Source organism: Geotrypetes seraphini, chromosome 3 (genome assembly GCF_902459505.1).
Source record: "Geotrypetes seraphini chromosome 3, aGeoSer1.1, whole genome shotgun sequence".
Lineage (NCBI taxonomy): Eukaryota > Metazoa > Chordata > Amphibia > Gymnophiona > Dermophiidae > Geotrypetes > Geotrypetes seraphini.
The window spans coordinates 259160640-259173846 of record NC_047086.1 but is presented as its reverse complement, the minus strand read 5'-3'; the positions used below and the strand labels follow the sequence as shown (position 1 = coordinate 259173846).

The 13207-nt window shown below is 43.6% G+C and overlaps 1 protein-coding gene across 2 annotated transcripts in view; it reads right to left on the bottom strand.

Annotated features, from left to right (window-relative positions):
- NDUFAF7 (NADH:ubiquinone oxidoreductase complex assembly factor 7) overlaps nt 1-13207 on the bottom strand; it is a 268244-nt gene that overhangs the window by 247106 nt on the left and 7931 nt on the right. The window lies entirely within an intron of this gene.

The following is a 13207-nucleotide window of genomic DNA, read 5'->3' as shown; positions in this document are numbered from 1 at the left end:
ATCAAAGGAGAGTACGGAGAATTGGAAATGTCTCCCCAAAACATGGAACAGATATTTTCTGTGCTCCGGGAATATGCAGATAAGCCTCCATTAAATCCAGGGAGGCCTAGAATTCCCCTGAAGCCACTGCTACAATGATCGATGGACTTCAGATCCAGGATTTGTCTCCAGTTGTCAAGTTTCAAGTTTATTTAAAATTTCTTATACCGCCTAATCGGCCTTCTAGGTGGAGTACAAAATCATAAAAGCATACAATGGCTAAAAATACAAATTTAAGAAAACAGGGAATGACAAAAACTTTCAAAAAAACATAAAACCATAACAAATGGGTACAAAAGGTAAATAGGCAAGAACTACAATTTTCATGGTAAAAGATAATGTTTAAGGGAAGGACAGTAGGAGGGGAACTAAGGATAAAATCATTCTAGGTCGCCCTTAAAAGGGTAGTTAGATTTCAAAGGCATCAATGAAAAAAAAGTCTTTATCTTTGTCTTAAAATGATTAAGAATTGATTTTTCACGTAAGTAATTCGTGTTTATGTATTTTAATGACGGAACGGAGAGAAGATTTTGGGCTAACGATTGAAGAGTCTTAGATGGGATAAGAAGATTATTAATGAACTCTGGCTGGTTATTTTGTCGTATTTTGAAAGTTAAAAGTATTTTCTATAAGTGATTCTGTGTTCTACTGGTAACCAATGAGCTTTATGTAAAAGGGGAGTAACATGGTCGTATTTTTTTGCATTAAATATGATTTTTACTGCAGTGTTCTGTACTATCTGGAGTCTTCATATTTCTTTTTTTGTTATGCCTTTGTAAAGGACATTGCAGTAATCTATACAAGAGATCACAAGGGAGTGGATCAGAATGTTTAGCAAGGTTAGATCTAGCAATTTGGATAGGGCTCTAATCATGCACAGCCGGTAAAAGCAATGCTGGACCACTGTGCTAATATGAAGATGATAGTTGAATTTGCTATCAAAAGTGACTCCAAGTAATTTTAATGAAGATATGATGTTGATAGAGTTTTGAGTTTTAAGTGAACCTGTAAAGAAAGTCCTTCTTTAATGGGAAAAATCATCAATTTGCAGTGTTCTTCCCAGGGCCTTTTAGCAGGGCGCACCGCCCAGCTAATTTAGATGACCGCCCGGCAAATCCTGCTGCAACCGCCAATGCTCCTTCCTGGGCTGACTCGCCGCCAAAAATTGTGTTTGACGCCTGACTTTTTTTTGCCAGCATGCAAATTGAACCCACACTCTGGGGCTCTAACGAGTGCGTGCCGGCTTCCCTTCTCTTCCCTCTGAAAGGGGAAGTTACGTCCCGTGGGGGGAGAGAAGATAAGGGAAGCCAGCACGCAGACGTTAGAGCCCCGGAGGAAGGAAGCTTACAACTTGCTGCTTTTACTTGCTTTGGGCCTTCCTCGCTGCTGGGTCCTGCCTACTTTCTGTTTCCACGAAGGCAGGACCTGGCAACGAGGAAGGCCCGATGCAAGTAAAAGCAGTAAGCTTCCCTCCGTCGCTGACCTATGGAAGATATGTCAGCGATTGAGGGAAGCTTGCGACTCCGCTGATGGGAGGGATGGGAAGAGAAATGTTGCTGCTCCTGCACCCAAGGGGGAGTAGGGGGGAGAGAGATGCTGCAGCTGCACCCAATTAATTTTTTTGTGGGGAGGGGGAAGAGAAAAGCTGCTGCACCCGGTTGGGGGGAGAGGGGAGAGAAATGCTGCTGCTGCACCCAATTGGGGAGGGGGGAAGAGAAGTGTTGCTGCTGCTGCACCCAATTGGGGAGGGGATAGGGGAAAAGTGCTGCTGCTGCACCAAAAGGGGGAGGGGGAAAAGATATGCTGCAGCAGCATTAAATTGGGGAGAGAGAGGGGAGAAGGAAGACCAGGGAAGGGAGATGAGAGGAAATAAAAAAAGCTAAAAACATCTCTGCGTTATATGCAACAGCAAAATCATTAACCACACAGAAGATAGAACCAAATCCAACTGCCCAATTACCCTCAGCTCAAGCTATTGCCTCCTATCTTATAAACAAAATTAAAAAAATTAGAGGTTCGATTTCACAAGCAAGTGTCGCCATTACAAAACCTGCTACTCCCAGGTCAGGGGATTCAGTTAAAACGTCTGTATACACAAATCTTCCTCTCTCCAGATGCTCTAAATTTACTCTATCCACTCTCCCGGACATCCAGCAATGTCTAAATTCTCTAAACTCGAAAGGTTCCATATCAGAAATTATTCCTCCATTTCTTCTGAAACACTTTTTTCACTCTTTGGTCCCGACATCCTAAACTTAGTCTGTACTAGTTTAATCTCAGGAACCTTACCCAACACATGGAAAGAGGTAATCATCTACTCAATAATCAAGGACCACAAAACCAGTTTACATGAAGTATCAAATTACCGACCCATAGCAAACATCCCGTTCTTGGCAAAACTTATGGAGAAAATTGTTTTTCACCAAATCTCAGATTTCGCCAACCAAATCAAAGTTCTATATCCCCATCAAACTGGTTTCCGTCAACACCACTCCAAAGAACAAGAAGCCTAAGAAACAAGATGGGGGAATTGGAAGCCGCAGTTGATTCCGGGTGTGGCGGTGGAACATTGGGGATGGGGGGAGAGAAACCTCCCAGTCCGAAGCCCCAACTTCTCTTCCAGTTGGGGAACCGCCGAGCATTCCTTCAATGTCAACACGGGAGCCAGCTCCGATGAACTCCAGCATGAAGCGCTGTACAGGGGTAGATGTTCGAGCCGCAGGGGGCTTGGCTCGAACAATTCCCTTACGTTTAGGGTGTGGCATGCCGCCACAGACAGAAAAGATCTCAGAGAATGGCTCCCGCAACAGGTAGAATAGAAACGCCGAGGTTAAACTGCCGCCATCTTGGATCCTCCTTGGTCATTCTTCTTTGAACCTTTTCTAGTGCCACTATATCTTTCTTGAGATAAGGCAACCAGAATTGAATGCAATATTCCAGGCTTTGATCAAGGAAACACAGTTCTCCTAATTTCTTTGGCTATCAAAGGTGCTTTTGATAAGTCATTCACTTTTTCTCTCTAGATTAGCATCTATTGAAACCACTGGTCAAGTGCTTAAATGTTTTTCTCTTTTTCTCATTTATTTTTTTCTCTCTTTCTTCTTTTTCCTTGTCAAATTTATGTATTGTTTTACATTATTGTTAACCGAGTCGAGCTCCTCTTGTTTGATCACTCGGTCTATAAAACTAAGTTTTAGTTTAGTTTAGTTACATTCTTACATTACTTTCTTGGTTTTAATAGTAAACTGAAATGGTTTTATATTGAAAGGTGGTATTAATTAAAGAAAACAATGGCAGAAGTAATGTCACTGGAGAAGATGGGAGCTCAAGTCGAGTGCTCTGATCTTAGCCAGTGTAAATCCCCAAATTTATATTGGTGTTGCCGGGTTGTTTGTTCCTGAACTGAGGTGGAGAGATGGTGTATGTAGGGTGCACAGATGGTATCCAAAAAAAGAGCAAGGGAGACAAAGCAGTTACCCACATTGGGGAGAAGCCACCGAGTCGAGCTCCACGTGGTGCAGGGTCAATAGAGGATAACGGCAGGTGGTTGCTATTGGCTAGTTCAGATATGAAGGCCTTGGAGCCTGCATGGTTGGCAGTCGAGGAGTCGAAGGTGCTTATCACGGTAGACATATGAGAGTGGTTTTCGGAGGTGGTCAGAGATCTCCATGGTGGTGATGGAGATGTGAGAGACACTTAAAGTACTAAAAACAGATTTGGCAGAGATGGGAGCCTGTATAGACACAGTGGAAAATAGTATGGAGAACTGTAAAGAGGTGGTGGTGGGAGCACAAAGGGGCCTGATGGATGCAAGGCAAGAAGTAAACTAAACTAAACTAAACCTTAGGTTTGTATACCGTGACATCTCCGCAAGCGTAGAGCTCGGCACGGTTTACAGAATTAGGATAGAAAGGAACTCCAGAAGAAGAGGGGTTATAGGAAAGGAACTAAGAGAGTAGAGAGGGGCCAGGGTACCAGAGAGCGGGAGGTGTTAGATTTTTGAAAAGAGCCAAGTTTTCAGGTGTTTGCGGAAGAGTTGGAGGGAGTTTGAATTTCTGAGCGGGGATGTGAGGTTATTCCAGAGTTCTGTGATTCTAAAGGGGAGAGATGTTCCTAGTTTTCCTGCGCGGGATATACCTTTTGTAGAGGGGAATGATAGTTTCAGTTTTTGGGAGGATCTGGAGGAGTTAGGGTTTGAGGAGTTCCAAAGGAGTGGAATAACGGGAAGAAGGATGCCGTGTAGGATCTTGAGCGTTAAGCAGGCACATTTAAAGAGGATTCTGGAATGTACTGGAAGCCAGTGAAGCTTGGACAGAAGTGGAGAGACGTGGTCGAACTTGCCTTTTGTGAAAATAAGCTTAGCCGCGGCATTCTGAATTAGCTGAAGTCTGAAGAGGTTTTTCTTAGTTAGGCTTATATAGATGGAGTTGCAATAGTCCAGTCTAGAGAGGATGGTGGATTGAACAAGGACGGCGAAGTGAGAATGATGAAAGCAGGATCTCACTTTCCTCAGCATATGAAGGCTAAAGAAGCATTTTTTTTTATCAAGGAGTTGAGGTGGTCATTGAAGGAGAGAGAAGAGTCTATGATGATGCCCAGGACTTTGCTTGAAAATTCAAGATGAAGAGTGGGGCCAGAAGATAATGGGATGGAGGTGGGTAAATGATCTAATATTGGGCCAAGCCAAAGTAATTTTGTTTTGGACTCATTCAGTTTCATTTGTACAGATTGGGCCCAGGATTGGAGGTTCATTATACATGCGAATATGTTTCCAGTGAGGTTAGTTAGGTTCGAGTCGGTCTCGAGGAGGATGAGGATGTCGTCGGCATAGGTATAGAGAATTTCAAGGGGGGAAAGATGGAGGAGTTTCAGAGAGGACATGTAAATGTTGAAAAGGATAGGAGACAGGGGTGAGCCTTGCGGAACTCCACATATCGGATTCCAGGAGGAGGATGAGGTAGTGTTTATGTTAACGGCGTAGGAGCGGTAACGTAGGAATTTCGAGAACCAATCTAGAATTATGGAGCTTATGCCTATTTCGGAGAGTTGGAAGATTAGGATATCATGATGGACGACGCCGAAAGCTGCGGAGAGGTCAAATTGTAGAAGCACAGCGAATTTGTTGCGAGAATGGAGTTGTTGCACTTTAGAGATTAGTGAGGCCAATAGGGATTCGGTGCTAAAGTTGGGTCTGAAGCCGAATTGGTGGGGTAGGAGAATAGAGAATCTTTCTAGATAGGATGAGAGTTGAGTGGATATGATAGATTCTAACATCTTGGTTAGGAGAGGGATATTTGCTATTGGACGGTAATTGGATGGTATGGAGGGGTCAAGGTCGGTCTTTTTCAGTAGAGGAGTCAGAGCAATGTGTCCCATTTCGGAGGAGAAAAGGCCCGATGATAGGGCAGAGTTTAAAAGATTGGTGAGGGAAGCGATGGCCTGTGTAGAGATATTCTCAAATAGGTAGGAGGGGAAAGGGTCCAAGGTACACTTGCAAGTTTTTAGTTTGAGACAAAGTTTGAAAACTTGTGATTCGGAGACAAGCTCAAAGACAGTCCAGGTTCTGTCGGCTGGAATGGGATTGGAGACAGGTAGGGTAGGGTTGAGGTCAGTAGAAGCCAGGGAGTTGTAGGAGACTGTAGGTGGGAAGGAACATCTTAGGGTGGTAATCTTTTCATTGAAGAATTTTGCTAGGGCGTCAGCTGACAGACACGAGGGGAGCAAGGATGGGTCCTTTTTTGTAGTTAAGGAGCGCCAAATGTTAAACAACACAGTGATCTGGCTGTTGGAATTGGAGATCTTATCTCCAAAAAAGTTCTTCCTGGCTTTTTTTAGTGTTGAATTGTAAAGTTTGATATTGACCCTCCAGGTCTGTCTATCTGTGGATAAAATGAAGGATCTTGAAAAACATACCCCTAAAAATAATCTGTGGGGACACGGGAACTTATAAAGATGTTCGAGAAGTGGTGACCTGATTGGCATGATGGCTTCTGAAGGATGGGCCTTCGCTCTGCTGACAGGCCTAGAGACATTGTGGTGTGCTTTCAGAGCCTTATGTTTAAAGAACACATGCTGAAGAGAGACAGAGAGATGGGTACTGTCCAATGGGATGGTCATAGACTGAAACTGTATCAAGATCTTGCCTTTAGCACCCTGCAAAAGCAGAAATCATTTAGAGAAGTGAAATGTGGTTTAGCTCAAGCAAATGCACGGTACAAATGGACTTTTCCATTTGGATCGTTCATCACTATTAATGGCGTACATAAGAGAGTTGCATCGTTGCTAGAGATGTGAGCTCTGCTGCAGAAGGGAAGCCTTAAGATGTTTGAGGGAGCTGTAGAGAACGTGGTAACCCAGACTATTCAACAGTGCCTTGCAGGATATCAATGGAAAAAGGTGAAGCACAGGGCCAGATCAGCTGTGGGCTCATCTACCCAAGGAGCAGAGGGAGGACGAGGCTGAACTTCGAGAGCTGATGGAGAATGTGGCTGGAGTGCAGACACCTTGCCTATGCAAACATGGACTGGATGGATTGACTTCAGCAGCAGATCTATACCAGGACTTTTGATGAATATACTGTTTTGTTTGATTGTGTGTGGTGGATGGAGTGCATGGATGAATAAAGGGGAGAAGAGGTAGTATATTTGTGGGGCTGGGGGAGTTTGGGCTGGCTGCTTTAGGAGGAAGGTTGTATGGATGGATTGTTTGTAAGGGTATGGGAAAGAAGAGTGGTGTGGGGATACTGCTTGGAGTGTGAGTGTGTGTCATGGATTATGGGGAGGAGGGGTTGGGGTGTCTGTCGAATTGGGAATATGTTGAGATGGCAGGGGGAGAGGATAAGCAGGTCTCATATCAGGGGGCATAACTCTCTGTGTAAACAAAAATCTTTTTTAGGAAGTTAGCAAGACTTCAGGCATCTATATGCTTTGTGAAGGAAATAGACTTATGAGGGGGTGCTGAGAAGTTCTCAGCCCAACAAAGAAGGGAATGACAGGGAGCCATGAAACTTATAAGTTATTCCACATATTCACCCCTAAGTTCAACACATTTGGCACGTGTCTGAAGTTTCTGTAACCCTTCCAAAAAACTCTCTGATGTCTGATAACTGAAATACTGCTCTGTTGCTGCAATCACCTCCGAATCACTCAAAAATTGTTTTTTTTATTCAAAACTCTTTTTAAGGTTTGGAAAAAGAAAATAGATGGATCAAGATCTGGTGAGTAGGGCAGATGGTCTATGCATTGAAACCCCAACTGCATCAAAACATTCATTGTTTTTCCAGCCTTGTGAGCAGGTGCATTGTCTTGCAAAAAGAACTACTTTCTGCAGCTTTCCTCTCCTTTTTTCTTTCAATGCTTCCTTTAACTGACACAGCATTAGCTGTTTGGCCCCTTGGAACATAGTCATTACAACAACTTCCTGATCCCAAAACACTGTGGCCATGACCTTTCCTGCCGACTTTTGGGTCTTGAATTTCCTTGGCTTTGGAGAACCTGAGTGCTTCCATTGCATGGACTGTTTTGTCTCAGGATCATAGTAGTGTAACTGTTTCATCAACAATAACTAGTCGTTCCAGAAGGTTGGCACCAGCTCGTTGAAAACGCTGCAAAATCAACTTGGCAGTCTCTAGATGTCATTTCTCATCAGCACTCAAACATTTGGACTCCCATTTGGCTGACAAGCTTCTGCATACCCAACTGCTTGTGGATCCCTGGATATCTGTAGTATCTCAGCAATTGTTTCACCCGATATTCACCAATCTGTCAAAATAAGGTCATCGACAGTCAACAATTTCAGGAATTGTCATCGTTTAAGGTCTCACAAACCTTGCTGTATCTTCTGTCTCAAAATCTCCATGCTGAAGTTTACACATTCACACCACTTCTTCACTGTGTAATATCATGGGCATTTGTCACTCAGTGTTTGCATCATACATTCATGGATTTCTTTTGGAGTTTTCTTCTGCAGGAATAGGAACTTCATGACAGCTTGAAGTTCCACACTTGAAAATTCCACACTTTTCGTTGATATGGTTCAATCAATCTGAACAATGTCAAAATACAGCATTACGACTCTGCAAACTGGCACTTTGCAAAATAAAACAACACCCTTTTCAGCTACTGTATCAAAATAACACTTAGAAAGTTAGTTGGGCTGAGAACTTTTCAGTTCCCCTCATATCTGCAGGTACATGAGGGTTATGTTTGAGAGCCAAGGTTCCCCTTGACATATTGGACTTCCAGATAGGGATCTTCTAAAAAAGAAGGGGTAGGAATTATAGAGAATGACATAGGGACAAATTTGTCCCCATCCCCGTGAGCTCTGTCCCTGTCCCATTCTTGAAAGCTCTGTCCTCATCTGCACAAGACTCGAATACTTTAAAATAATAACTGTTTGAGGTTTGTTGACAGAGCTTGCAGGAATGGGACAGAACTTGCGGTGATATTGAGATCTCACATTCACTAATAGGATGGGGGTGGAGATGCAGCGGATAGTGCAAGACCTGCAGGAAAGAGAATAGTTAAACTCTGGAATGTGTTGCCAGAGGATGTGGTAACGGCAGTTAATGCAGATGGGTTTAAAAAAAAGTTGAACAAGGAGGAAGTGACGTCACCGTCTAAGATGGACGTTTGACTTTTCAGCTCCGCTAAAACCTCCCGTCCCCGCTTGCTTTTTTTCAAATTTTGGCAGGGTTTTGGACTGGGGAGTATGGTGTTCGTGATTTTTTGTGGAGATGGCTCAGTCAACCCGAAAAACCTTGCGTGATTATGTGTTTGGCCCGGCAGGGCCTGGGGTGGAGTCTGCTGTGTCGCACCTAGCCCGAGAGTCTGAGCAGCTGCCGGTTTCACGCTCTGTGGTTGTTGGTGTGGAGTCGGAGGTGGACCTGCTGGTGGGGGTGCGGGCGATGTTTGTGGAGCTGCGCCAGGAGATGAAAGATCTGCGTGGTGAGTTCACTACACTGGCGGGGGAGCTACGTGGTAAGATCGCGGAAATTGGATCGTGAGTGAGTTGGAGACTTTGGTGGACGACCAACATACTACCGTGGAGAGGCTGGATACTCGATGCTCGGCTTTGCATTCTCAGCAAGTTTCGATATTTGATAAACTGGAAGATCTTGAGAATAGGAGTCGCCGAGCCAATTTAAGGATTCGTGGGCTTCCGGAAGTGCGGAGTGTGGTGCAGAAGATTGTGAAGTGCCGGATTGTGAGTTGGTGGTGCAGAAGATTGTGGGCATGTTGTTTGATGGATCTCCGGGTGAGGGGCCTATGTTACCAGTGGCGAAAGAGCGTGCTCATAGAGCATTGGCAGTGCCGAGAGGTAATAAGCCGAGAGATATTATTGTTTGCTTCAAGGATTTTAAAGTGAAGGAGGCAATTTATCATAAGGCCAGAGGTAAGGAGGACTTTAAGTGGGATACTTTTGCTCTGGAAATCTATCAAGACCTCTCGGCAGTGACTTTACATCGCAGAGCGGAATTGAAACCTTTATTGCGCTTACTTCCTTTTGACCAAAATCTCCCAAAGCCTTCACTACTTACCCCACACTGTAGGACCTGCTCCCTATTGACTCACTCTTACTGCAAACCGTCCCTACAATGTTACCTTACTCTACACAAACAGTCATGCACTCAAAGCCTTCTTGTTTTGTTTTTTCGCTGTATGTTCCAGCTCTTCTATTTTGCACTGCACTGAATTGTACCCAAAGACTTCATTGTTTTTTTTCGCTGTATGTCCAGCTCTTCTTTATTGTAAACCACCTCGAACTAACTTGGCTTTGGCAGTATATAAACATTAAATTATTAAATTATTATTACTTAATGAGAAAAACATTCACTACAGGTGGCGTTATCCATTTGCTTTATTTTTCTACCTTAATGGTACTTTGCGTACTGTTAAAACTTTGGATGAGGCTTCTGAGCTCTTCCCGGGAACTCAATGCTTGTCTTCTAAGGATTCGATGGCAGATCCACCATTGGCAGGTTCTTTACCAGTGCGCCTGCCACCGCGTTCTCATTGGCAGCGGGCTCGCCGTACTGGTGGGCGTTTGAAGAGACAATCTGTGGAGCTTACACAGCAGCAAAAACAGGCTGAGCCAGCTTTTGGAACTTGACTGATTGTGGATTTTTCTTGGTTTCTTCATGAGGGGCTTTGGGTTGCTGGTACTGATTGAGATTTTGGGGGTATAGTGGGTTGGGTGGGCTGTTTCCTGTTGGTGTGTTTTGAGAAATGGGGAGTTAGGGAGGTTGTGTATATAGGGGATTTGTGTGTTGTTTTGGAGGGAGGGTTTGTGGAGAGGGACTCTTCCTCGGGTTGGTAGGGAGCATGATAGGTATGCTTTCTGCAATAATTGAAGGTGGGGGGGTTTAGGTATGGGTGGGGGATTGGATGTGTGGTTGTTTGGTTTTTGGGTATGGGGTTATGTGGGGTGGTGGGAGATGAATTGTTTTTTTGCTTGGTTGGTCGCTTCTGGGTTATTATGGGGGATTTGCATTTCTTATCTTTAAATGTGCGGGGTCTCAATATTCCGGTTAAACGTCATATGTTATATAGAGAGTTGGCTTATCATTGGGCTCATATCGTACTTTTACAAGAGACTCATTTGTTGTCTAAGGCGGAATATTTATTGAGGCCCCCGCAATTTGAAAGTATTTTTCATGCGATCAATCACCATCAAAATAAGAAAACTCGAGGGGTGGCGATTTTGTTTGCCCAGGGGTTACCGATTCAGATTTTACAGGTCCTTCGGGATCCTGAGGGGCATTATTTATTGATTTGTTTTTCTTTGCATGACCAGATTTATACTTTATGTAATGTTTATGCCCCTAATACTGAGCAGGGAATTTTTTTTGCTACTTTGGAAGGGGTGTTAGAGGCCCATCAGGAGGGGTTATTATTACTTGGGGGAGATTTTAATGTCTTTGAATCCCTTGTTGGACAGCTCAGCTGTGGGTACTTTAGCCGGGAGTCGTGATAGAGGGAGGATGTCTACTTTGCTTTCGCGTTGGGAGCTTTCTGATTTATGGCGTGTTTTATATCCGGATAGTCGGGAATATACTTTTTATTCTGCGGTTCATGGTTCTGAATCGCGGATTGATTATTGGTTTGGGGATAGTTTGATTTATCGGAAGGTTTTATCATGTACTATTCATACTGCGGTGTTTACGGATCATGCCGCGGTGTTGCTGGTAGTGCAGGGGGGGATTGGGTTACGTCGGATGGCATCCTGGCGAATTAATGATGCTTTGTTAGTGGATTTGCAACAGGTAGACTATTTGGCGAAGGAGTTGTGGGACTACCTGGAGCTTAATGATCTTGAGGACATTGATCCTATTTTGTTATGGGAGGCGTTGAAAGCGGTTATTCGTGGTCGGTGATTTCACAGGAAGCATTTCTTAAAAAAGTTAGGGATCAGGCGATTGCTATTAAGCGTACGGAATTATTGGATTTAGGAGAGGTTCGTGGGCGGCTGCGCTCTGCGGAGGAAAAAGATCGGTTGGCATCTTTACGGTTGGAATTGAAAGATTTGGAATTGGCCCAGATGGCTGAGGCTTTGAATAAAACCCGTCAGGAATATTTTGAATTTAATAATCAAAATAGCAGACTTTTGGCCCATAAATTGAAATTACAGGCAACACGGAATGATATTTCTAGTATTGTGGACGGGTCTGGGGTTTGTTGTACGACCCCACAGGCTATAGGGGAGGCTTTTAATTTTTTTGATAAGGAGCTTTATCAGGCCGATCGATCGGTGAGGGTGGAGGGGATTGACTCTTATTTGCTTGGTTTGCTTCTATCTGTTCTTTCTTTGGAAGAGTCGTCTTATTTTTCTCGTCCGATAACAGCTTTGGAAATTGAGGAAGTAATTGGGGCGCTCCCCTTGCATACCTCTCCGGGTTTGGATGGGTTTACCAATCAGTTTTATAAAGTGTTTCAAAAGCTTTTGATCCCTGTTTTGGTTCGAGTGTTTAATACATTTGATGAGCATCATCTGTTACCGAGGTCTTGGCGGTTGGCAGCAGTAACATTGATACATAAACCGGGGAAAGATCTAGAGAGTTGTGCGGCATATCGCCCGATTTCGTTGCTCAACACAGATTATAAAATTTTCACAAAAATATTAGCGGTAAGATTACAAACTTATATGCCTAAACTTGTGCATTGTGATCAAGCGGGTTTTATTGTGCAGCGTCACAAGTTTGACAATATTAAGTTAGCTTTGCATTTGATGTGACATGCTCGTAATGTGGGGGACCCAGTAGTGGTGTTATCGCTTGATGCGGAGAAGGCTTTTGATCGGGTGGGTTGGCTTTTTCTTTTTAAGGTGCTTGAGTATATGGGATTTGGTCGGCAGTATTTGCAGTGGCTTCGCCTTCTTTATGATCATCCCCTCTCTTGTTTTAAAATCAATGGGGTTTTACAGCCTGCAATAGAGTTAGAGAGAGGGACTAGACAGGGCTGTGCGTTGTCGCCTTTATTGTTCGCCCTCTCTATGGAACCATTGGCTTGTCGGATATGTTTACATTCTGCTATTAAGGGCATTGAAGTGGGCTCCCGTCCTTATAAAATTTTGTTGTATGCTGATGATATTTTACTCTTATTACGAAATCCGGAGAGTTCTTTGCCCGCGATTCTGGGAGTTTTGGGAGAATTTGGTCAACTCTCTGGCTTTAAAGTAAATATGGTAAAATCTGAGTTATTGAATGTTACTTTATCTGATTCTCAAGCGTGTTTTTTGCAATCTCGGTTTGTGTTTTCTTGGGCACCTCATTTTATTAGGTATTTGGGAGTTAATTTGACGGCGGATTATCGTCAGTTATATGTGGTAAACTATCCTGCTCGATTGCATCAGTTTTTTGAAGATTTGGATCGATGGGAGGGTATTTCTTTGAGTTGGAAGGGACGTATTTCTGTTATTAAAATGATGATCTTGCCAAAATTATTATATCTTTTTTTGGCTTTGCCTATTTCGATTCCTGAGGATTTTTTTCGAAGGTTATCCCGAAAAGTTTTTGCTTTTATTTGGCGAAAGAGGCCGCTGCGGGTGCGCCGGTGTATTATATCGAGCTAAATTGCAGGGGGGGATGGGAGTCCCTAATTTTCAGTTGTATTATTATGCGGCATTGTTACAGGAGATTCTCATATGGGTGTCTTTTGATAATAAACCCTGG